The 23988-nt window shown below is 45.7% G+C and overlaps 1 non-coding gene and 1 pseudogene across 1 annotated transcript; both read right to left on the reverse strand.

Annotated features, from left to right (window-relative positions):
- Nucleotides 1-1046: 1046 nt before the first annotated feature.
- Nucleotides 1047-12880, reverse strand: LOC148142898 (uncharacterized; annotated as a pseudogene).
- A 9485-nt stretch (nucleotides 12881-22365) lies between these two features.
- trnap-cgg (transfer RNA proline (anticodon CGG)) lies at nucleotides 22366-22455 on the reverse strand. The gene is given in 2 exon segments: nucleotides 22366-22401; nucleotides 22420-22455. It is a non-coding gene; the product is annotated as a tRNA-Pro (tRNA).
- Nucleotides 22456-23988: the final 1533 nt, after the last annotated feature.

Genomic DNA, 23988 nt, shown 5'->3' on the forward strand with positions numbered 1-23988 from the left:
CATCATAACTGAATATGAATATACCTACAGCCAGGTGGATAGATTGGGTTTTCTTTCACTGGAGCAGAGGAGATTGAGAGGTGACCTTATAGAGGATTATAATATCATGAAGGGTACAGATGAGGTGAAAGGCAGGTGTCCTTTCCCTAGGGTGGGGCGTTCAAGATTAGGGAGCAAATTTTGAAGGGGAGAGGAGAAAGATTTCAAAAAGATATGAAGAGCTCCATTTCTTTCTCCGGTTTGTGTGTGGAATGGGTGTCCAAAGGGAGTAGTGGATGCATGTAGAGTGACAATGTTTAAAAGACATTTGGAAATCTACATGAACAGGAAAGGTTCGGAGGGATATGGGCCAATCACTGGCAGATGGGACTAGTTGGGTTTGAGAACATAGTCAGCATAGACTAGTTGGTCCGAAGGGTCTGTTTGTGTGCTGTATGACCGTGCAGCTGTTCTGTACTGGTCTTAAAACCATTTTCTTGGAAATCCAAGATGGCGGTGGTTTGAGTGGTCTGCTGTGCTGGGCTCTGTGCCATACCCCCGGCAAGGTGGACTTTTACCCCCTCCCCCCACCTCATTAACCATCCGTAGGAGAAAACAATCGCTAATATAAACTTACTGAACGTCTAGAGCTGCTATAATTGTGGTTTGACAGCTTTAGGACCAGAATGAAAGCAAATGAAGGAAAAGGGCCGACAGGGGTGCAGCAGGTAGGGCACTCCCCTACTGCATCAGGGGCGCCTGGAGCCATTGCTCAAACTCCCAGGGCAGACCCTTTGGGTTTAATGGGGCAGCAGCAGTTACTCTCGGTGTTTGCCAAACTCTGAGATAAGATTGAAGCAGCGGTGGAACCGCTATCTGCCACACTGGAAAAGCATGGAGCAGGAAATTCAAATGTTGGCCCGAAGAGAATAGGCAGCGGAGGAGAGGACCGTGGCATCAAGACCGTGGCGGAGGTCTCAGGAGGAAGGATCTAAACGCTGGAAGACCAGGTTCGGGTCCTTCAGGAACAAGTGGACGACCTGGAAAACTGAAGTAGAAGAAATATCTTACAGCTCGTGGGTCTTCCGGAATGTGAGGGAGGCGAAGACTTTATTGGATTCCTGGGGCTGGAGTTGGAGTCGGGCCTGTTGAGTGTGAAGCGGGCCCACCGGATCGAAATGCGCAGGTCCGGGTCGGACCCGCAGCCCAGCGTGGTCCGAGTGCGCCTCCTGCATAAAAGAGAAAAACAGTTAGTGATTGTAACAGCAAGAAGACTGGGAAGAGATCCACAGGCTTTAATGCACAAAGGCTCAAGAATAATATATTTTCAGGACTTCTCGGGAGCCTGGATTAAGAAACGGGCATTTGATGAAGTTAAGAGAAAATTAAGGGATCTGAACAGAAAATATTCTTTGAGGTCCCTGACCGTATTGCGTTTCTCTCATGGAGGGATGGTATATAATTTTGATTCAGCAGAAAAGGCGAAGGACTTTGCAAATTCTCTGAATTAAAGAAATCGAGTCGGGGTGAAGGCGGGAGGGACATCATTACTTTTTTGCCCCTTTTCTTGTGGTTATCGGCTTTATACGTACTGCCTTGACGTAAAACTGGAATTATATAGTATATCAGTCAGTTAGGTATTGTCGGAGGCCATTTCTTTCCTGCTGTCCTTTTGTGTTTGGATTGGGGGTGGCTATACCTGTGCTTAAGATGTATGGAGAAGGAGTGTGGGGAGATGGGCAACCATTGTTAACTCTCAGAATGTAAATAACATGTTTTTTTCAATCTGTGAATTGCCTGGAGTTTGGGGCACAGCCTCAGTGGGAAGGAGGCAGGATGGTGGCAATGGTGGGGTTGGGGGGTTGAGGGGGGAGATCTCTACATAATTGGGGGTTATTTGCGCATTTGCTTAAGTTATATGTGGTGGTTAGATTTTTAGTTATAGTAGTTTTGAATCGGAGCAGTTTTTAGACTTTATAGAGTTAATGTCTTTGTTGCTCACCACACCTCAGATAAGCTTCCTCCTCTTGGGAAACCACGGGCTGCCCTGGATGACCATGGCTACTGATTCATTCAGGTGGTGCCCCTGGAATGTAAAAGGGAGCCATTCCCCCATTAAAAAGAAAGACGGTGCTGTCAAGCCTCAGGAAGGAAAGGGTGGACACATTTAACTGATAAGGAACATCTGAAACTGCAGCAAGGAGGTTATGATAGGGTATTCTTCTCCTCCTTTAGCTCCAAGTGTAGAGGAGTGGCTATACTGGTAAGAAGGAACCTCCCTTTCCAGGTAATTGAGCAAATTAAGGACAAACATGGACTGTCCGTCATTCTTAAAGCTCTCATACATGGTGAAGAGTATGGCGTCCTGAATGTGTATTGTCCCCCCGGTGCACCCTCTTAAATTTCTAATTGATGCAGTTGCTAAATTAATGAGTCTTGGGGGACGCCGCATGGTCACTGGAGGGGATTTTAATCGCCTAATAGATCCCGAGGTAGACAGTGTGCCAAGGGGCCAGGCAGGTACACCTGCGCAACCTGAGCAGTTGGTGGACATGTGTGAGGAGTTGGGATTAGTGGATGTGTGGAGGCATCTCCACCCTAATGGAAGAGACTTTACTTTCTCTTCCAACCCACACAAGTACCACATGGGAACTGATACTTTTTAATGCCATTGGATTGCTTGGACAGAACATTGGCTTGTGAAATTGGCATTATTGCTGTCTCGGACCATGTGCTAGTGTAATTAGATGGTAAAATCAAGAGTGGTGGAATGGATGCACAGCAGTGGTGCATGGACCCATACCTGTTAAGGGATAGCAAATCTGTTGAGTACATCACAAGAGTTCAGAGCCTTCTGGGATATCAACTCGGGTACGGCCAGTAATCCGGAAATACTGTAGGAGGCCACTAAGGCATCTTTATGAGGCCTGATTATTTTTTATTCAATGACGAGAAGGACGCAGAGGAAGGAGTAACAACAGATGTTGGAGACCCGTCTGCAGATAGCTGAGGAAGTATATTACAATAGGCCTTCACTGGTCAAGCTGCAGCTCTCCGGGCTGCTCCCAACTCATTGCACACACTGGGAAAAAAAAAGGTCTGCTTTGCTCAACAAAGATTGTTTGATTTTGTAGATAAGCCAGGTAGATATCTGGCCAGAAAGAAAAATGTTTCCCAATCTATTATGTCTGTTAGAGAGAAGGCTGGTACAGTTACCCGTGAGTTAAAGAAGATTTAGGGAATACTTTGCAGGGTTATATCGGTCGGAGGGAGATGAACATGGTGCAGCGAGAATACAGGCCTTTTTTGAGATCCTGCATCTCCCTAGTATAACCGCGGAACAGGTTCCCTGTTGAATGGGCCTATGACGATACAGGAGGTGCAGGATGCAATAAAACATCTCCAAGGTGGCAAAGCACTGGGGTCAGATGGATTCCCAAGTGAATTCTATAAGGAATTCATAAATATGTTGGTGGGGATGTATCGCTATTCATATGCACAGGATTATCTTCCGCCCTCTCTTAGGAAGGCTAATATCTCCCTCATTTTAAAGGAGGGGAAAGAGCCCGAAGAATGTGCTTCATACAGACCCATTTCACTGTTGAATGTAGATTTTAAAATTCTACCCAAGACGCTGACCCTGAGGTTGGAAAAGGTGTTGTTCTGTATTGTGAAAGAAGATCAGATGGGTTTTGTTAAGGGCCGTAGCTCCTCCAACAATATCAGGAGGGTACTGAACATGGTGCAGGTATGCCAGCAAAGGTTGATCCTGGGTTCGGTGACCTCCCTAGATGCAGAAAAGGCATTTGACCAGATAGAATGGCTGTACCTGCTTGGGGTCCTCAAGCGCTTTGGTCTGGGTACAACCTTTGCTAGGTGGGTGGTGGTGTTGTATAATGATCCTAAAGCAGCAGTCATCACAAATGGCACTAAGTCAGATAACTTTAATACTGGGAGAGGTAGTCAACAGGGGCGTCCTCTTTCACCACTGCTCTTTACCTTGCCAATTGAGCCATTAGCTGAAGCTACCAGGAGGATTCCTGAAATAGTGGCGCCAGGAGTGGGAATGGGGGAACATAAGATTACCCTATATGCTGATGATGTCCTTTTGTTCTTGGCCAATCTGGAGGAGTCCGTTCCTCGATTGATTCGAACAATAATTTATTTGGGTGGGTGGAGGGAGAGAATTAGTGGAGGTGCCTGATCTGAAGGATGGAATGCAGTTCCTGTTTAGATGGTTGTCAAAAGAGTTTTTGCATTTGGGAATTTTTATTACTCCTGCCTTCCACCAGCTGTAAAAAGCTAACTATGTACAATTACTGGAGAGGATAAAGCAGGATTTGCAGCGATGGGACGGATTACCGTTTTCATGGTTAGGCCGAATAGCTCTGATTAAAATGAATGTTCTTCCTCGCCTATTGTACCCCATGAGAATGCTCCTGTTGTTGCTACCCAGATGAGTATTACTGAGGCTCAATGGTTGGCTCGGTTCTTTTATTTGGTGTCGCAGCCGCCCCCTAATTAAGTTTATCAAATTGCAGCTCTCACAGGATGAGGAGGAATGGACCTTTTGGACTTGAAGAGATATCAAATCTGCGCTTTCTTAGCATATATGTGTGACTGGGCACGAGGGGACTCGGGGTCGATTTTGCTTGACGTTGAAGCATTGCAGTTGAGATGTCCCCTACTTAATCTATTATTCATTGATAAGATGAAATCCGAGACTGAGCAGTGTAAGAGTACAATCATTTTAAATACAGTGAAAGCCTGGAGGATAATGAGGCAAGACAAGGGCAATTGGCTGATGACCTCACTGATTACCCCACTGGTGGCAGCCCAAGTATTTAAACCTGGGGCAATGGACTCCGGCTTTCAGTCCTGGGAGAATAAGGGAATCTTCTGTCTGAGAGATTTATTCGAGGGTTAGGTCTTGATGTCATTTAGCCAGCTAAGTCAGAAATATGCATTGTCTAATAGGGACCTTTTCCGGTACTTTCAGCTAAGGGATTATATACAGAGGAATACCACGCTTCTGGCTCAGCAATACAGGTCAAATGTGGAGTAAAGAGTACTCTGTGTACAGGTGCTCTTTCAGTTAGTACGTTGTATCATTTACAGAAGGGACGTACCTTAGGGGATGTGGAGGGACTCTCTAGGATGTGGAATCGGGAGCTAGGATAGGATATTTCATTAGAAGTATGGCAAGATATATGGGAAAATGTAAGGAAAATTTCAATATGTAACAAAGCACAGGGCATGCAATTGAAGATTTTGCACAGGGCTTATGTGGCGCTAGAGAGGCGAGCTAAGTTCAAGATAGGCACATCACCAGGGTGTCCCAAATGTAAAATTAGTATAGGCACTCACACACTGCTATTGGTCATGTTGTAAGATCCAGAGATACTGGAGTGCTATAGTGAGGGAGCTGAAGGACATCCTGGGGGATTGAAGTTAATGTGAATCCGGTATTTCTTCTTCTGGGGTTGCCAAATTTGCCTTCTCTTGGAGAACACAGGAACAGACTGTGTAACATTCTTAAGCACTGTGCAAGGAAGAACATTTTAATTAATTGGATGTTGGAAAAAACCCCAGGGCTTATGGGGTGGCATATGCTGGTGATGGAGCATCCCCCCCAAGATGACCTCACAAATATGGTGCACCACAAAATAGTAGTTTTACAAGACTTAGCGGCCCTTTCCAAATTATATTGATGCAGACTGATCAGCAGTATTAATTAGAGCTTAATACTGCTGATCAAGTGGGAATCAGTCCGGGCGCTCATGGGCCCTGGGAGGGCAAGGCTGGGTGAAAGGAATACGGGTGCAATAACTGGTGCTCCCATGGATGGGAGCCTTAATGGAGATGTGGTGAGTGAAATAGAATAAAGTAATGTGATAGAATTCAAATTAACTTAAATTATGTTTAATTTTATTTTTATTCAATTTGATTGTAGTTTAGTTTAAGCTAAGTTTGTTCTAGTAGAATAATAGGTAGCTCATTATTAATAGTATCATAATATGACATTGTTGTACTGCTATTTTTCTGTATTTTGGTATTGTTCTTTTTTGTATATAGAGGTGCTGTGAGAGATTTGAAAAAGTTTCTAATAATTTTTTTTTTTTAATTCTTGCCTTCCCCATAACTATTTTTGACATTCAAAAGTCAGATGAACTCAGCTTTGAATATATTCAATATGTCCCAAACTACAGGAAGGCATCCCCACTTTGAACTAATTTCCTCTTGCTAATATACCACTTGCCTTGCTGATTGCTTGCTGCACCTATGTGACAACTGGCATTGACTGGAGTAGAAAGCCTGAGCAGAAGGTATCTGAGGCACGTTTGTACATCCACACATCATTCCTGATGAAGGGCTTTTGCCCAAAACGTTGACTGTTCTGCACCTCGGATGCTGTCTGACCAGCTGTGCTTTTCCAGCGGCACAATTTTCGACTCTGATTTCCGGTATCTGCAGTCCTCACTTACTCCACATCCCAATATATCACCATTTAAACAATTTACCTCCTTTCTGTTTTTATTTCATAGGAAAGGCTATAACTTCACACTGCGTTACTACATTTACAATGTGTTTGCCAATTGAGACACATACCTGAACCAACTTTGCTGCAAGTCAAGAACTGAACACCAGAGTGAAAAAATAAAATGGAAAAGGGGTGAGAAGAGTGTGTTGTACTCACAGATGTTGGACAGAGGAAAGAAGTTGCAGACTGGGATGAAGTTAAATCTTCATTCATAGAGAGAGGAGCAGCAACACCTTCACAAGCGCATTGTCCAACTTCCGCATTCAGACAATTTGGGGGAGGCTCTCAATTGCAGGAGGACCACACTCCTTCCGGTCCTTCAGAGCTTCCCATTGGGCGATCAGAAGAATGTTGCGCGCCATTTCCGCTAACAGCAAGAGCATTCGTCGTATTTTGCTGACACCAGCGTATATGCGCAATGCTTCCTGACACCGAGAAGCATGCGCAGTATGCCCAGTGGAGATGCTGGTCCAATTGCCAATCGGAGAGAAAAAAAGGCTGGAGCCACACTTCTTTTGTTTTCCTGGGGCTCAACAGTTTATTCCTTTTGCATTTTGTCTGGCTGCTCAATTTTTGAATGTCTTTTCCCCAGGGTAGAGGAAATTCAAAACTGGAGGGGCATAGGGTCAGGGTGAGAGGGGAAAGGTTTAAATGGGACCGAACTGGTAACATTTTCATGCAGAATGTGGTATATGTATGGAATGAGCTGCCAGAGACAGTGGTCGAGTCTGGAACAATTACAACATTTAAAAGGCATCTGGATGGGTATATGAATAGGAAGGGTTGAGAGAGATATGGGTCAAATGGTGGCAAATGGATCACCGGATTAATTTAGAATATGTGGTTGGCATGCACCGACAGGTTTGTTTCCATGCTCTGCAACTCTATGACTCTATTACTACTTAATCTGAACCAACTTCACAAGATGAGGAATTGGCCATTCCATCCTTACAGCCTGTCCTCAACTGTGGCCTAATTGCATAGATTTCAATGCAAGTTTCTGAAAAATGTCTGGAACTTTTTAAAAAAATAATTGAATTTGCTTTCAACCTTTACCGATGTTTTTGAAAATATCATTTTAGCGATTCTCAATGTTAAAGATCAGCCATTTCTCACACCACACCCTCCCATCTCCCAAGTAGAGTCATCACCATCCGCGCTCTCTCGATCCTGAGATGGGCTGATACAAGAAAGGATGAGGGTGGGGGTGCAAGTAGAGAAATTGGACGGGAAACAGAGGCTAGGGGGAAGAGAGAGAGAGAAATGGACACGGGGACAGAGCATTGGAGTTAGAGAAACCCTGGGGGTGCACAGGGTGGGGTGCAAAGCGTTTGTCAGAGAGCGAGAGAATGGGGGTGCAGAGTGTGGGGAGAGAGAATGGACGTGGGTCAGTGGGTGGGGAGAGAATGGAAGGGGGGCAGAGGGTGGGGAGAAAGAGAGCAACAATGAGTGTTAGGAGAGGGTGGGGGGAGACAGAGGGAATGGATGGAGAGCAGAGGATGGGGGAAGAGAGAGAATGGAGAGGGGTAGAGAGTGGGAGGAGAGAGAGAATGAATGTGGGGAGACGGACTGAATGGAGGAAAGCAGAGGGTGGACGAGAGACTGGACTGGACAGGGGGCAGAGGGTATGGAGATAGAATGGACGGAGGTGCATAGGGTGGCGTGTGTGACGGGGGGGGAGCTGGGATAGCGAGAGAGAATAGACAGGAGGCGCTGTGGGCATGATTGGATCTTGATTGAATGGGGAGTTGGTGAATGCGTCCCACCCACTCCCAGCATCCCCTTCTTTGCACATGCGCAGTGCAGATTTTTGTGAAAGACGCGAGAGAGAATCTGGAGCGTGAACGCAATTACCCTCAGATCCTGGCATCAGCAAACCACTGCCTTTCTGTTTTAAAAAGTAAATAAAGATGTGGGCAATATACTGGGAACGGCAAGAAGTGACTAAGAAACTGAACCGAGAGTCAGCGCTTTCCGGTGAGGGGAGCTGGGCAAAAACAGGAGGATGGAAGGATGAATTCGAGTTGGAATCCATTGAAAGGTGGAGGAAATGGGAGACAGAGATTTCGGGTAGGAGATAAGGAAGGCTGCTCGGTACAAACTAGAATTCTCTTATCCTATTTCCTGCCCTGCACTGACAGCAATGATCTGTTTTCTCAAGGTATTAGCAGAGGAGGATTTGCTGTTCAGGCGTGCACAAGAAATTTACTCAGGGCCTGAATATCAGCAGCGTTTGAATCCAGGAGGGGAAATTATTTCGAACATCAACGTGACTTGAGAAGCCCCGTGATTATACGCAGCCTGCGTGGGAGTGTTCCAGGGTTCTGGCTGTGCAGAGAACTTTAACTCTGCAGCGAAATGTGGACTAGTGTTCTCGCCGTAGACGAGCCCTTCTTTGGATCGTTGAAGCTGCTGAGACGCAATGACCCCTGCACCGTGGAAACTCTGTGGAAGCAAATTCAATTCCCCAAACGGGCTGGAGTGTCACCAGGACTGGCATGAAGCCAATCGATTCCTTCAATCCAAGACTGTAGGTGGTGCGGCAGCAGCTGCCTCACAGTGCCAGGGAGTTGAGTTCGAGGCCACCCTCAGGGTGATTGTCTGTGTGGAGTTTGCACTTTCCTACCCCCCTCCCCCTCCCCCCATCTCTTGGTGCTCTGGTTTCCTCCCAGGATGTGCAGCTTAGAGTGGATTGGGTGTTCTAAATTCAGGGATTAGCTGCGGAGGTTATTGAGTGGGATGCTCTGAGGGGGGGTCAATGTGCATTGTTGGGCCAGAGGGCCTATTTTCACAGTATAGGGGGTTTGATGATTCCCCCAACGTGTCTGCAGCCTGGCTTCCAGCTGCATCTCTCTGAGGCGAAGGTCCTCCAACATGTGTTTTCCCTAGTTTCCAGCACCCAGAACCTCCCACCTTCTGCAAATCGAAAGACAAGTCCCACCCTGCCCTCTACAATGTGTGCTATGTAACTGCTTATTCAGTTTTAGTGGCCCAGCAGAGGCTGGTAGCCAAGTTCGGAACACATGAGGATGGCATCAACCAGGACCTTGGATTCATGTCACATGACAGGTAACCCCACTTCACTGTCACTCGCTCTCACAACCACACAAAGCACACACTCTCAAATTCACACAGATCCCTCTCAGACACACACACATATACACCCTCTCACAGGCTGATACTCTATCACTCGCACACTTTATCAAGCACGCACACACTCACCTATACTCTCATGCATGCGCACTTACATATAAGCCTTTGGTGTGATTTTGTATTTGCAGATACATTGTGCGCTTTTTGAGCCAAATACAATCTACAGGCAGTTAATCCATGTGAGATTTTATAAATTCCTACTTTGGAAATAGAACCAGTCTCACTCAAGATTGGGATACAGACCTTAAGTTGTCTCGAGAATGTGTCTTCAAACAAGTTCTGGGATTTACATATTAATGAACCAAAACCTGCAACCCATTCTCAAAGATGAAAGACTTCACAACAATCTAAGTTGTTCTATATCATTTCTGTTGCATGAAACTGCGATCTATTGCTATAAATTCTCCTATGATCCTTCTCCACAAACACCTGATGAAGGAGTAGTGTTCCGAAAGTTCGTGCTTCCAGATAAACATGTTGGACTATAACCTGGTGTTGTATGATTTTTAACTTTGTTTCTTGTGAATACATCCCACACTTCCCGGTGCTGCCAGTAAACCTTACAATGTCGATGAAACGATGCAATACCTGCAGAGATGAAAAACTTACAATTTCTAACAATATTAGCTACTCATTCACTGCTCCTTCTGATACACGATATTGGAAACTTAGTGCAAGAGGTTGAAAGAAATGAGCAGTTTTAAAACAAAAACCTATTGGATCTCATAGCTTTCATTGACAGTCTGAGACTGGGGTTAAGTTCAAGTAACCTTTATTGCCACCCAACTTTGTTACAGCTTCAGATTTCCCCAGCAAAAAAAAAGTGTATGAAAAGAAGCATTTTTTTAAACAGCTCAAAGCTCACACACTCCTCCCAACTCCACTTCCTTTACTGTTGGTCAGCACCAAGTTGTCCCTTTATAATTGGATTCTTGGTACAGCCTTAAGCTGAAGGAAGTATTGCCTCACTCAGCAATTTCCACCCACACACTGTATCCATTTTAGTTATTCCCACTCATTTGACATGGTGGGGGGGCAGTCAAGAGTCAACTATGCTGCTGTGGGTCTGGAGTCAGGTGTACGCCAGACCGGATAAAGGATGCAGTTGAGATGACTGAGTGAATCCTTTCCCACAATGGCAGTTTCCTTTCCTAAAAGGAACATGAGTGAATTAGATGGCAGTTTCTCCCCCCCCAAAAATGGTTTCATTATTAGATTCAGAACTCCAAATTTCTGACCGAATTCCAATCCCACCATCTGCCTCGGCTGGATTCAAACCCCGGGAATCTCCGGAACTGAGTTGATCGTCCAGTCGATAATGGCACTCGGCCGTCACCACTTCAATCCCCCTGCAATGGCATGTGAACTCAATAGACAATAGGTGCAGGAGTAGGCCATTCTGCCCTTCGAGCCTGCACCACCATTCATTATGATTATGGCAGATCATCCGCAATCAGTATCCTGTTCCTGCCTTATCTCCATAACCCTTGATTCCACTATCCTTGCTAGCTCTATCCAACTCTTTCTTAAACGAATTCAGAGACTGGGCCTCCACTGTCTCCTGGGGCAGAGCATTCAACACACCCACCACTTTCTGGGTGAAGAAGTTTCTCCTCATCTCTGTCCTAAATGGCCTACCCCTTATTTTTAAGCTGTGTCCTCTGGTTCGGCACTCACCCATCAGCAGAAACATATTTCCTGCCTCCAGAGTGTCCAATCCTTTAATAATCTTATACGTCTCAATCAGATCCCCTCTCAATCTTCTAAACTCAAGGGAATGCAACCCCTGTCGCTCCAACCTTTCAACATAAGATAGTCCCACCATTCAAGGAATTGATCTCATGAAACTACGCTGCACTCCCTCAATAGCCAGAATGTCTTTCCTCAAATTTGGAGACCAGAACTGCACACAATATTCCAGGCCAGCATGCTATTAGCTTTCTTCACTACCTGCTGTACCTGCATGCTTGCCTTCATTGACTGGTGTACATGAACACCCAGATCTCTTTGTACTGCCCCTTTACCTAACTTGACTCCATTTAGGTAGTAATCGGCCTTCCTGTTCTTGCCACCAAAGTGGATAACCATACATTTATCCACATTAAACTGCATCTGCCATGCATCTGTCCACTCACCTAACCTGTCTAGGTCACCCTGTAATATCCTAACATGCTCCTCACGTTTCACGCTGCCACCCAGCTTTGTATCATCAGCAAATTTGCTAATATTACTATTAATACCATCTTCTATATCATTAATATATATTGTAAAAAGCTGCGGTCCCAGCACTGATCCCTGCGGTACCCCACTGGTCACCGCCTGCCATTCTGAAAGCGAGCTGCTTATCACTACTCTTTGTTTCCTGTCAGCCAACCAATTTTCAATCCAAGTCAGTACTTTGCCCCCACTACCATGCGCCCTAATTTTGCTCACTAACCTCCTGTGTGGGACTTTATCAAAAGCTTTCTGAAAGTCCAGGTACACTACATCCACTGGATCTCCCTTGTCCATCTTCAGAGTTACATCCTCAAAAAATTCCAGAACTCGCTGGTGACTCCGCAGTTGGGAGGAGCAGGTGAAGCCCTTTCCACACTGAGAGCAGATTAACGCCCTCTCCATGATATGGACCCTTTGGTAGATTACAGTGTAGATGTCTGAGTGAACCCCCTTCCCGCACACAGAGCATGTGAATGGCCTCTCCCTGGTGTGGATCCGCTGGTGCCTCCACAAGTTGCCCACATGACTGAAGCTCTTCTCGCACTTAAGGCAGGTGAATGGCGCCTCTCCGATGTGGACCTGCTGGTGGGTCAGCAGGGTGTAAGAATCGACAAATCCCTTCCTGCACTCAGAGCAGGTGAACGGCCTCTCCCCCAGGTGAACCCGCTGGTGTTTCGGGAGGTGGGATGCATCGATGAATCGCTGCCCACACAGAGAGCAGGAGAACGGCCTCTCCCTACTGTGAACCTGCTGGTGTGTCTACAGGTGGGACGACTGAATGAATCCCTTCCCACAATGGCGGCACATGAATAGCCTCTCCCTAGTGTGAACTCGCTGGTGTGTCTGTAGGCTGCACAGCCAACTGAATCCCTTCCCGCATACTGAGCAGGAGAACGGCGTCTCCCCAGTGAGAACGCATCTGTGGGTGTCTAGCCCCAATGGGGAAGGGAACCCATTCCCACAGTCCCCACATTTCCATGGTTTCCCCATGAGGGGAGCATTCTTTGTGTCGCGCTGGATTTGAAATTAAAAACAGAATGGATACATAGTCTCTCCCCACTATGAGGGGTGAGATTTTGATCCCCCAAGCTGAGTAAATTGTTTGACGCATTTTTCACAGACAGCGTACTGAATCTGTCTCACTCGGGTGTCTCAATATTATTCCTGCCACACCAGTGTTCAAAATCTCTCACACAGACAAAAGCAAACATTTCTTCTCGAATTGAATGGCTGCTGATATTCAAGCTCCAATGATTCAAGTGGCTCTGTCAGAAGATGATGTATCATTTGTTTTCAGATTTCTTTCTGCATGTCTTCCTCCAAAAAGAATCACAAATTGAGTGATCACTGTCAGTACTGTTAAATGAACATAACATCGGTGGCAATTCCTGTAGATTGCTAGATGAGTGCTGACCATATATTATGCAGGACGCAGAAAACCCTCATGCAACATGATAGCCTTAAGTGTGTATGGAGGACAACTTAATTTAGATCGCAATAACCTGGAACAAGCTGTTGACAAAGGTGCTGGAAATGGAGCTGAATCAAGAATATGATAATGAAATGTCAAGGCTGCTTGGGAAAAGAAAGCCAGTGAAGTTACTGAATGACTTCCTGCTGTCCTTGTAAATAAAAAAGAGACAAGAGATATAGAACGTAACTCTATTACTGCATTAGAAGGTGAAAAATCATAGTCACAAAGTTTTTATAACAGCCAATAATATCAGATATACACCATATGAAGCAACAGATGTCGACATTTGAAATCAATGTGCCAATCCCTGAAATACTGTTCAGTTCCATGAGAAACTACCCTTATAATTCTGAACATGAGGAAAGAAGTAAACCTTTTCCAGGGTGCAAACTCTCTACGTGCCAAACTGAGGGAATACACAAGGAAAATACATTTGAGAGGGACAGAGAGCATCTGAGCACCTTTGGAGAGCCTGCTCCCTCCATGGAGTCACTCCAGTTGCTACAAGTGAACAGTCTCCACCCCACACCACACCCCGCCACGCCTCTCTCTCCCCCTCCTCCCAGGATGAGGAATGGAAAGGGAGAGACCTTGCTTTGCTCCCAGATATTACCCAGAGGGAGGGAGTTTCACTCTGAAATTGACAGGGCTACCTCCACGTTGTGACGTCCACAATGGGGTGGGGGGGGGGGGGGGGGTGCGCACTGCTCCTGCGCTGCCCTGCAGCTGAGGCACATGGGGAGGGGAGGACACTTTGCAAACTCCTTTCGCTCTTCTCCACGTCAATGCGGTTTGAGTTCAAGCAAAGCACGGGGTTTAATTTTAGCTTTACACTCTCAGAAGACGCCCACCTCTGTGAATCCAACACTTTACTCCCCCCTCCACTCCATGGAAATATCGATTTGAGAGACTCCAGAGTTGGAGTTGCTGCCATACCTATTGTAGGGGGTTTGGTAGAAGCTGTTGATTTTAATGAACCATTTCAATTTAACTTCATCCTTGCCATTCAAATACTAATTTTACACAGAGGGTGGTTGATGTGTGGAATAAACTTCCTCAGGAAGCGGTGGATGCGGGTACAATAAAAAGACATTTGTTTTAGTACATGAATAGGAAAGGTTTGGAGGGATACAGGCCAACAGCAGGCAGGAGAGACTGATTTAGTTTGGGATTATCGTTGGCATGGACTAGTTGGACCAAAGGTCCATGATCATGCTGTATGACTCGATGGTAAGTTCATAGTTCCTTGAAAGGGGAGTCGCACATAGACAGCATAGTGAAGAAGGTGTTTGATATACCTGCCTTTATTGGTCAGTGCACTGAGTGCGGGAGTCGGGAGGTTATGTTGCGACTGTAGAAGACATTGGTTAGGCCACGTTTGGAGTATTGCATGCAATTCTGGTACCAGCGATCCCACCCTGACACACCATAAACCAGAGATAGTGACTGAAATTGACTCTGATACAAAATCAAATCATTAAATCGCTGCAGTGCAGAAAGAGGCCATTTGTCTCATTGAATGGGTACAGGAGTTGGGAGGTCATGTTGTAGCTGTACAGGACATTGGTTCGGCCACTTTTGGATTATTGCATTCGATTCTGGTCTCCCTACTATAGGATAGGAACGATGTTGTGAAACTTGAAAGTGTGCAGAAAAGATTGAAAAGGATGTCGCCAGGGTTGGAGAGTTTGTGGAAGAAGGAGAGCCTGAATAGGATGGGGCTGCTTCCCTGGAATGTCGGAGGCTGAGGGGTGATCTTATGGACATTTATAAAATCATGAGGGGCAGGAATTGAGTAAATAGGCTGGAGGAAGTGGTGGAGGCTGGTACAACTACAACATTTAAAAGGCATCTGGATGGATGTGTGAATAGGAAAGGTTTGGAGGGATATGGGCCAAATGCTGGCAAATGGGACACTAGATTTATATAGGACATCTTGTCAGCATGGATGTGTTGGATCAAAAAGTCTATTTCCGTGCTGTATATCTCTATGTCTATTTGATAACAGATGCTTTATTTCTGTTGATGTAAATATTGTTAGGGAGAGAGAATTCCTCAAGCAGGGGATGATAAGAATCCTGGGAGACCCCTAATTCTGGTTTACTATCTAATGAACACACTTTAAGCACCAAATGTGCATTTATGTCTAATCTTGTTTCATTTTTCTTGTTTTATTCCCTGCTCCGATGACTCTCTCAGTCTGGATGGTTGTCAGGCTGAGAATATTGTGGATTGGGCCTTGATCGACTGAATGTTTTATTGCTCTGGAAGGTGTAAAAGGGGCTCAAAGTTTCAGCAGAAAGCCAGCTGAGCTGAGAACAGACATCTTACTCTGTGGGAACAGGGAGAAGAGGACAGAGAAATCAGGACCTGAAATCCGAGCTGACACCAGATTTGTTATTAGTGCTTTGATTAGCAGTGCCAACCCTCTACCTTTACCTCGCTTCCTATTCAACTTGAATGCCACGTACCCCCTCAATATTCAGATCCAATCCTTGTCATCCTGAACCCACGTCCCTGTAAGGAGTCTCAGATCATAATTATTCTCTTCAATGTGTGCAGTGAATTCATTCAGTTGTGTAACATTGCAGCACACATTCAGCCATACAGTCTTCAGTTTCAATTCTTGTGTTCTGTAGAATTCAGTTTTGATTGATTAGATTCGATTCCCTACAGTGTGGAAACAGGCCCTTCGGCCCAACAAGTCCACACCGACACCCTGAAGAGTAACCCACCCAGACCCATTTCTTTCTGATTAATGAACCTAACACTATGGACAATTTAGCATGGTCATTTGACCTGACCTGCACATCTTTGGACTGGGACATTTACTTTCCGTGTCCCTTTCTATCATTCTCTGATGTTCATTTCCACACCACTACATTGCTCACCTGCCTTGGTACGGATTGTCCATAAAAAATGCATGTTTATACATTTGCAGTAATAGAAGCAGGAGTAGGTCATTTGGTCCATTGAGCTACTCCACCATTCATAAGGATCATGGCTCATCTATCCATCGTCTCAGCTCCTCGTACCTGCATTATCCTGACTATCCTAAATTCACCTACCATACAAAATCCCATCGAACTATGTCTTGAATATGGCTGCTTCTTCTGCTTCTTTGAGCAGAGAATTCCATAGATTCACCACTCTCTGGGAAAAGCAGTTCCTTCTCCTCTGTCTTAAACCTACTCTCCCTAATCTTGGGACCTAGTCTCACTCACCGGCAGAAACGACTTGATAGGGTGGGTCTGGGTGGCATGCTCATCGGATGGGTCAGTGTGGACTTGATGGGATGAATGGCCTGCTTCCACGCTGTATTGATTCTATGATTTACCGCAGTTGTGTTTGCCATTGACTGCAGCACCAGAACCTCCCACCTTCTGCAAATCGAAAGACAAGTCCCACCCTGCCCTCTTGTACGTGTGTTATCTAACTGCTTAATCATTTCTCGTGAATCCCAGCCCACACCTCCCGCTGCTGCCAGTAACCTTTACAAAGCTGATGAGACAATGCTATACCTGCAGGACTGAAAGTCGTAAGGCTTCTAACGATACCAGTTACTGATTCACCAATCCCACTGATGGACAGCATTGGAAATACAATGTTGGAGGCTGAAAGAAATGAGCAGTTTAAAACAAAAACTCACCTAACCCTTCACTAGGCTCCCTGCTCAGCACACTTTACTTAAATCACTTCAACTCCACATTGCAACAAATTCCCACTTTCCACCAATATCCTGAATGTCCTCACTCACTCAGTTGCTGTCTCACAAATGAAAGATTTCATTGTAGGTTCTGCTCCCAGTATGGACAAAACATGTTTGAAAGTTGCTCTGAAAGTCCAGTCTTCACAATGACACTTCTGCTTTCCTTCAGTCCAAATTGTCCGTGCTGACCAGATATCCCAAATTAACATCGTCTCATTTGTCAGCACATAACCCCTACCCCTCTCAATTCTCCCTATTACCAGATGCCTTTTGAAATGCTTTAATTATACCAGCCTCCACCACTTCCTCTGGCAGCTCATTCTATACACACAACACCTTCTGCGTGAGAAAGGTGCCTGTAAAGTTCCTTTTAAATATTTACCCTCTCACCTCAGACCTATGACCTCTAGGTTTGGACTCCCCTTCTCTGGGGAAAAGATTTTGGCTATTCACCCTATCCATGCGCCTTATGAACTTTTATAAAGTCACCCCTCAGCCCCCAATGATCCAGAGAAAACAGCCCAGCCTATTCAGCCTCTCCATATAGATCAAACCCCCCAACTCTGGCAATACCCTTGTAAATCTTTTCCAAATCCTTGCAAAGGTTCGTAACACTTTTCCTGTAGCAGGGAAACCAGAACCGAATGCAGTATTCCAAAAGTGGCCTAATCAATGTCCCGTATAGCCGCAACATGACCTCCCAACATCTGTATTGAAATGCACTGACCTATAAAAGCAAATATATCAACACCTTCTTTGCTATCCTGTCTACCTCCGACTCCACTATGAACCAGCACTCCAAGGTATGTTTATTCAACAACACTCCCCATTAATTGGGTAGATCCTGCCCTGATCTGCCTTTCCAAAATCCATATTTCAAAATGGGGTTGAGAAACGTATAAGCCGTGATTGAATGGTGGAGCAGATCTGATGGACTAAATGGCTTAATTTCTGCACCTATGTTGTATGGTCTCTTGCTGTCCTAGACACAGTGAGAGAATTGGAAGCAGGAATAGGTCATTTGTCTTTCCAGCTGGCACCAGCATTGAACAGTTCATAACTGGATATAAATATACCTGCATCTAGATGGATAGGCTGGGACTTTTTGCACTGGAGCATCAGAGTTTGAGAGGTGACCTTAGAGAGGATTATAAAATCATGAGAGGTATAGATGAGGTGAACGGCAGGTATTCTTACCCTAGTGTGGATGTTTCAAGATTAGGGAGCAAATTTTGAAGGTGAGGAAAGAAATATTTTAAGAAGACATGAGGGGCACATTTTTTTTTAAAGATAAAGAGTAGTTCGTGTGAGGAATCAATGTCCAGTGGAGTTGTTGGATGCAGGTACAGTTACAATGTTTAAAAGACATTTGGATAAGTACATGAATAGGAAAGGTTCGGAGGGATGTAGGTCAATCATTGGCAGGTGGGACTAGTTTAGTTTCAGAACGCCGCCAGAATTGACTAGTTCGACTGAGTGGTCTGTTTCTGTGCTGTATGACTCTGTAACTGTTCTGTACTGGTTTTAAAACCATTTTCTTGCATTCTCCCAAAACTTCTTTGTTCTTCAAAGTCACATGAACTCAGCCTTGAATACATTCACTAACCGACCTAACTGCAGGAAGACATCCCCACTTCTGAACTCAATTCCTCTTGCTGATATACCACTTGCTTTGCTCATTGCTTGTTGCACTTTCTGACAACTGGCAGTGACTGGTGTGGAATGACACTGAGGGCCCTTTGTCTATCCACACATCACTCCTGATGAAGGGCTCGTGCCCGAAACGTCGACTCTCCTCCTCCTCAGTTGCTGCCTGACCTACTGTGGTTTTCCAGCGCCACAATATTCGACTCTGATCTCCATCATCTCACTTTCGCCACATCTCAACATATCACCATTTAAACAATGCACCTCCTTTCTGCTATTTTTTTACACTGCAAAGGCTATAACTTCACAATGTGGGACTGCATTTTCCATGTGTTTGCAAGTTGACACACAGACCTGGATCAACTTTTCCAGAGTCTGGCCGCTCCCTCGGTTCACTCTTGAACCCCAGAATGAAAACGTGGTGATAAAAACACTGTTGTACTCACAAATGTTAGACAGAGGAAGGAAGTTACAGTCTGGGGTGAAGTTTCACCTTATGCAGAGTGAAAAGAGCAGCAGCAGCAGCTTCAGAGCTCACGGTCCAACCTCCGCATTTCCACAATGGCCGGCTCTGATTGGCAGGAGGACCAGACTCCTTCCGGTTCTCCACTGCTCCATGGAAAGCAGCTCGCGCGCCGTTTCTGCGGACACCCAAGAGTATGCGCAGTGCTTTGCTGACACTGGCGATCATGCGCCGTACTTGCTGACACCGTGGAGCATGCTCAGTGTGCAGGAATTTGTTACAAATTTTAAAATTAAAAATCACAAAGCACCTGGTGATAGTCCAACAGACTTATTTGGAAGCACTAGCTTTCGGAGCCCTGCTCCTTCATCAGCTGATTGTAGAGTATAACATCGTAAGACACAGAATTTATGATCTTATATTCCACAACCACCTGATGAAGTAACAGCGCTCCGAAAGCTAGTGCTTCCAAACAAGCCGATTGGACTGTAACCTGGTGTTGTGTGATTTTTAACTTCGTACACCTTAGTCCAACACAGGCACCTCCCGATCATGACAAATATTAAGCGTCCAAATGCGAATACGAAAGAAAAATGCCGAAGCTATTTTATTTTGCCGATTTTTTCCCCTGTGCCTCGACATTTTATTTCTTTTGCATTTTGTCTGGCTGGTCAACGTTTCTGTCTTTTCCCCAGGTTAGAGGTATTCCAAAACTAGAGGGTAAAGGTTTAGGGTGTGTAGGAAAGATTTTGAAAGATCTAAAAGACTAGGAATAGAACATTCACCCCTTACTGGGCGAAAGTGAGGACTGCAGATGCTGGAGATTAGGGTCGAGAGTGTGGAGCTGGAATAGCACAGCAGGTTAGGGAGCATCCGAGGAGCAGGAGACTCGACGTTTCGGGCAAAACCCTTCGTCAGGAAATAGCCATGGGGAACTGCAGGGCTGTAGCATAAACGACTGAGTCTAAGCGGGATGCTGTTGGGAAGGTCGGTGTGAATGGCCTGTAGGGATGATATGGTTCCACTGCCTTGGCCACGCGTATTTTGAGAAATGTGGGAGGAGTGGGTTCCAGTTCGTGGGACACTGACACGAGTCCTGGAGAAGGTGGCATTTGTGCTGTCACTCTCTTCACATTCTGCCCCCCTGTCCATTTTCTCCCCATCCATTGGCCCCTGCCTATTCTCTCTCCTCACACTGCACCCTCTATTCTCTCCCCCAAACCCTCTGAACACCAGTCTGTTCCCCTGTCAATTTTCCTCCCTTCTCCACCACCACCAGCGACCCCTTCACCCCCTCCACCCCCACAATCGTCCTTTCTCGTGGCTCAGCCCTCTTTGATCGCTGTATGAAGTCTTTCTCAGGGAAGAGAGAGAATGGATGGTAATGACTTTACCTGGGAAACACGGCATGTGAGAAATAGCTGATTTTTAAAATTGACAATAACTAAAACCAAATATTCAGAAACTTCGTTACAGTCGGGAAGAATGTTATTTTTTTTCAAAGGTAAAGCTGCAGAAATCTTTCTGAAACTTGCATTGATGTATGTGCATTTATGCCACAACAAAGGACAGGCTGTAAGGAGTGAATGAGTGAATAAAAGACAAGTCCAACCTTGCCCTCGAGGAGAAAGTGAAAAATGCAGATGCTGGAGATCAGAGTCGAGAGTGTGGTGGTCCGGCAGCATCCAAGGAGCAGGAGAATCGACGTTTCGTGCATAGGTACTTGGCACTCGGCCACCGCTCCTTCAACCCCCCTGTGATGGCGCGTGAACTCACTGGTGCCTCCGCGTGGGAGGAGCAGGTGAATCCCTTCCGGCACTTACAGCAGGTGAATGGCCTCTCTCCAGGGTGGAGCCGCTGGTGGGTCAGCAGTGCAGCTGACTGAGTGAAACCCCGCCTGCACATGGGGCATGTGAATGGCTTCTCTCCCTTGTGGACTCACTCATGCGTCTGCTGATGGCTGATCCGACTGAAGCCCTTCCCACACACTGAGCAGGTGAATGGCCTCTCCCGGTGTGAATGCGTCTGTGGGTTTCCAGCAGGGATGGGGAAGGGAATCCTTTCCCAAAGACCCCACATTTCCAAGGTTTCTCCTTTGGAGGGAGCTTTCCTTGTGTTGCTCTGGGATTGAATTTACAAACAGGACGGGTACATAGCCTTTCCCACCTTGAGGCGTGAAACTTTGATTCCTCCAAGATGAGTAAATGGTTTGAAGCACTTTTCACAGTCAGCGCACTGAATCTCCCTCACTCGGTGTCTCAGTATTCTTCCTGCCACAGGACTGTCCAAAATCTCTCAAACAAACAAAAGCAAACATGCCTTCTTGATTGGAATGGCTGCTGATATTCAAGTCCCAATGAATCAAGTGGCTCTGTCAGAAGTTGATGTATCATTTGTTTTCAGATTTCTTTCTGCACGTCTTCCTGCAAAGAAAAATCACAAAATAAGTGATCACTGTCAGTACAGTTAATGAACATAACATTGGTGTCAATTCCTGCAGATTGAGAGATGTCTGCTGATCACATATTATCCAGGCCACAGAAACCTGAAAACCCTCATGCAGCCAGATCGGCTTAGCTGTGCATAGACGAAAACTTCATTTCAGTGATAATAACATGGAACAAACTGCCTACAAAGATGCTGGAAATGGAGCTGAATCAAGGATATGAAAATGAAATGTTCAGGCTGCTTGAGAAAAGAAAGGCAGTAAAATTGCTGAATGACTTCCTGCTGACCTATTAAATAAAAAATATGACAAAAAAAGGACGTAACTCCATTACTACATTAGAAGGTGACTAATAATTACAAAGAAACTTTTACAACAGCCAACAATATCAGATATACACCATATAGAAGAAAGAAAGTTTACAGCCCAGGAACAGGCCCTTCAAGCTTGAGCCGTTCCAAATGTACTGTCTAAACCTGTCGGTCAATTCCGAAGCATCTGTTTCCCTCTACTCCCCACCCACTCATGCATTTATCCAGACGCATCTTAAATGAATCGACGACGTCTGCTGGCAATGCGTTCCAAACGCCCACCACCCTCTGTGTGAAGTAAAGCACGTATTCTCTTTGAATAAGTGCTGCCCTTGCCGCGTTCATTCGAACGGTATCTCGTTTAATGAAGCGGCTTTTTGAGAGTATTGACTGGCCATTTTTGCACAAGGAAGTGCAAGAAACAAGGGCTCGTCCGGGATTTGAACCCGGGATCTCTCGCATGCCCACGCATCAGAAGGCCCGAAGCGAGAATCATACCTCTAGACCAACGAGCCACAGGCCCCACGAGACCTACCTTTTTTTGAGCAATGTGCCAATCCTTTAAATGCTGCTCAGTTTCTTGAGAATCTAACCTTTTAGTTGTGAACATGAGGAAAGGAGCAATCCTTTTCTAGGGTGCAAACTGTATACGTGCCAAACTGAGGGAATACACAAGGAAAATAGCTTTAAGAGAGATAAAAAGTATTTGAGCACCTTTGGAGTGTCTGCTCCCTCCCTGGATTAACTCCAGTTGCTACAAGTGAACAGTGTTTCACCCACCCCTACCTCCCCTTCCCCAACCCCGCGCCCCCCCCCCCCCCCGCTGCTGGAGGATGGTATATGGAAAGGGGGAGACATTGCTTTGCTCCCAGATGTTGCCCAGAGGGAGGGAGTTTCACTCTGAAACTGACAGGGCTGCATCCGCATTGTGACGTCAACAATGGAGGGCGGGCCGGACAGCTGTCCTGCAGTTGAGGCACATGTGGAGGGGAGGGCACTTTGCAAATCCCACTCTCCTCCAAGTCAATACAGTTTGAGTTCAAGCAAAGCAAGGGGTTTAAATATACTTTAGAAAACCTCCTTTGTGCCGTGGGAAAACTACTGCCGCGGGAAATGCAGTGTTACAGATTCAAAGTAACAGAAGCAGGAGTAGACCATTTGGTCAAGCCTGCTCCGTCATTCATTAAGATCACAGCTCCAACAACCTGCACAATCCCGACTACCCTTAATTCCCCTACCATGCAAAAACCCATCCAACTGCGTCTTCAATAAACTTCATGAAGCTGTCTCAACTGCTCTCTTGGGCAGAGAATCCCATGGAGTCTCACAGAGTGACACAGATGTACAGCACGGAAACAGACCCTTCGGTCCAACTCATCCATGCAGCCCAGATATCCTAACCTAATCTAGTCCCATTTGCCAGCACTTGGCTCAAATCCCCATAAAACCTTCCTACCCTCCAACCTCCAACCCTGACAATATCCCTGTAAATCATTTCTAAACCTTTTCTAGTTTCACAACATCTTTCCGATAGGAAGCAGACCAAAATTACATGCAATATTCCAAACGTGGCCTGACCAATGTTCTGTACAGTGGCAACATGAGCTCCCAACATCTATCCTCGATGCTCGGACCAACAAAGGAAAGCACACCAAACGCCTTCTGTACTATCCAATCTGCCTGAGTCTCTACTTTTAAGGAACTATCAACCTGAACTCCAAGGTCTCTTTGTTCAGCAACACTTCCAATGAACTTACCATTAAGTGTAAAAGTCATGCTCTGATTTGATTTTCCAAAATGCAGCACCTCACATTTATCCACATTAACCTCCAACTGCCATTCCTCAGCCCATTGGCCCATCTGATCAAGGTCCCGTTGTGATCTGAGGTAACCTTCTTTACTGTCCACTGCACCTCCAATTTTGGTGTCATCTACAAACTTGCTAACTATACCTCCTCCGTTTACATACAAATCATTTATATAAATGACAAAAAGTAGCGGATCCAGCCTCAATCCTTGTGACACACCATTGGTCACAGGCCTTCAGT

The sequence above is a fragment of the Chiloscyllium plagiosum genome, unplaced genomic scaffold (assembly GCF_037043375.1).
Source record: "Chiloscyllium plagiosum isolate Xiang-an unplaced genomic scaffold, Cpla_swu_hap1 HiC_scaffold_27, whole genome shotgun sequence".
Lineage (NCBI taxonomy): Eukaryota > Metazoa > Chordata > Chondrichthyes > Orectolobiformes > Hemiscylliidae > Chiloscyllium > Chiloscyllium plagiosum.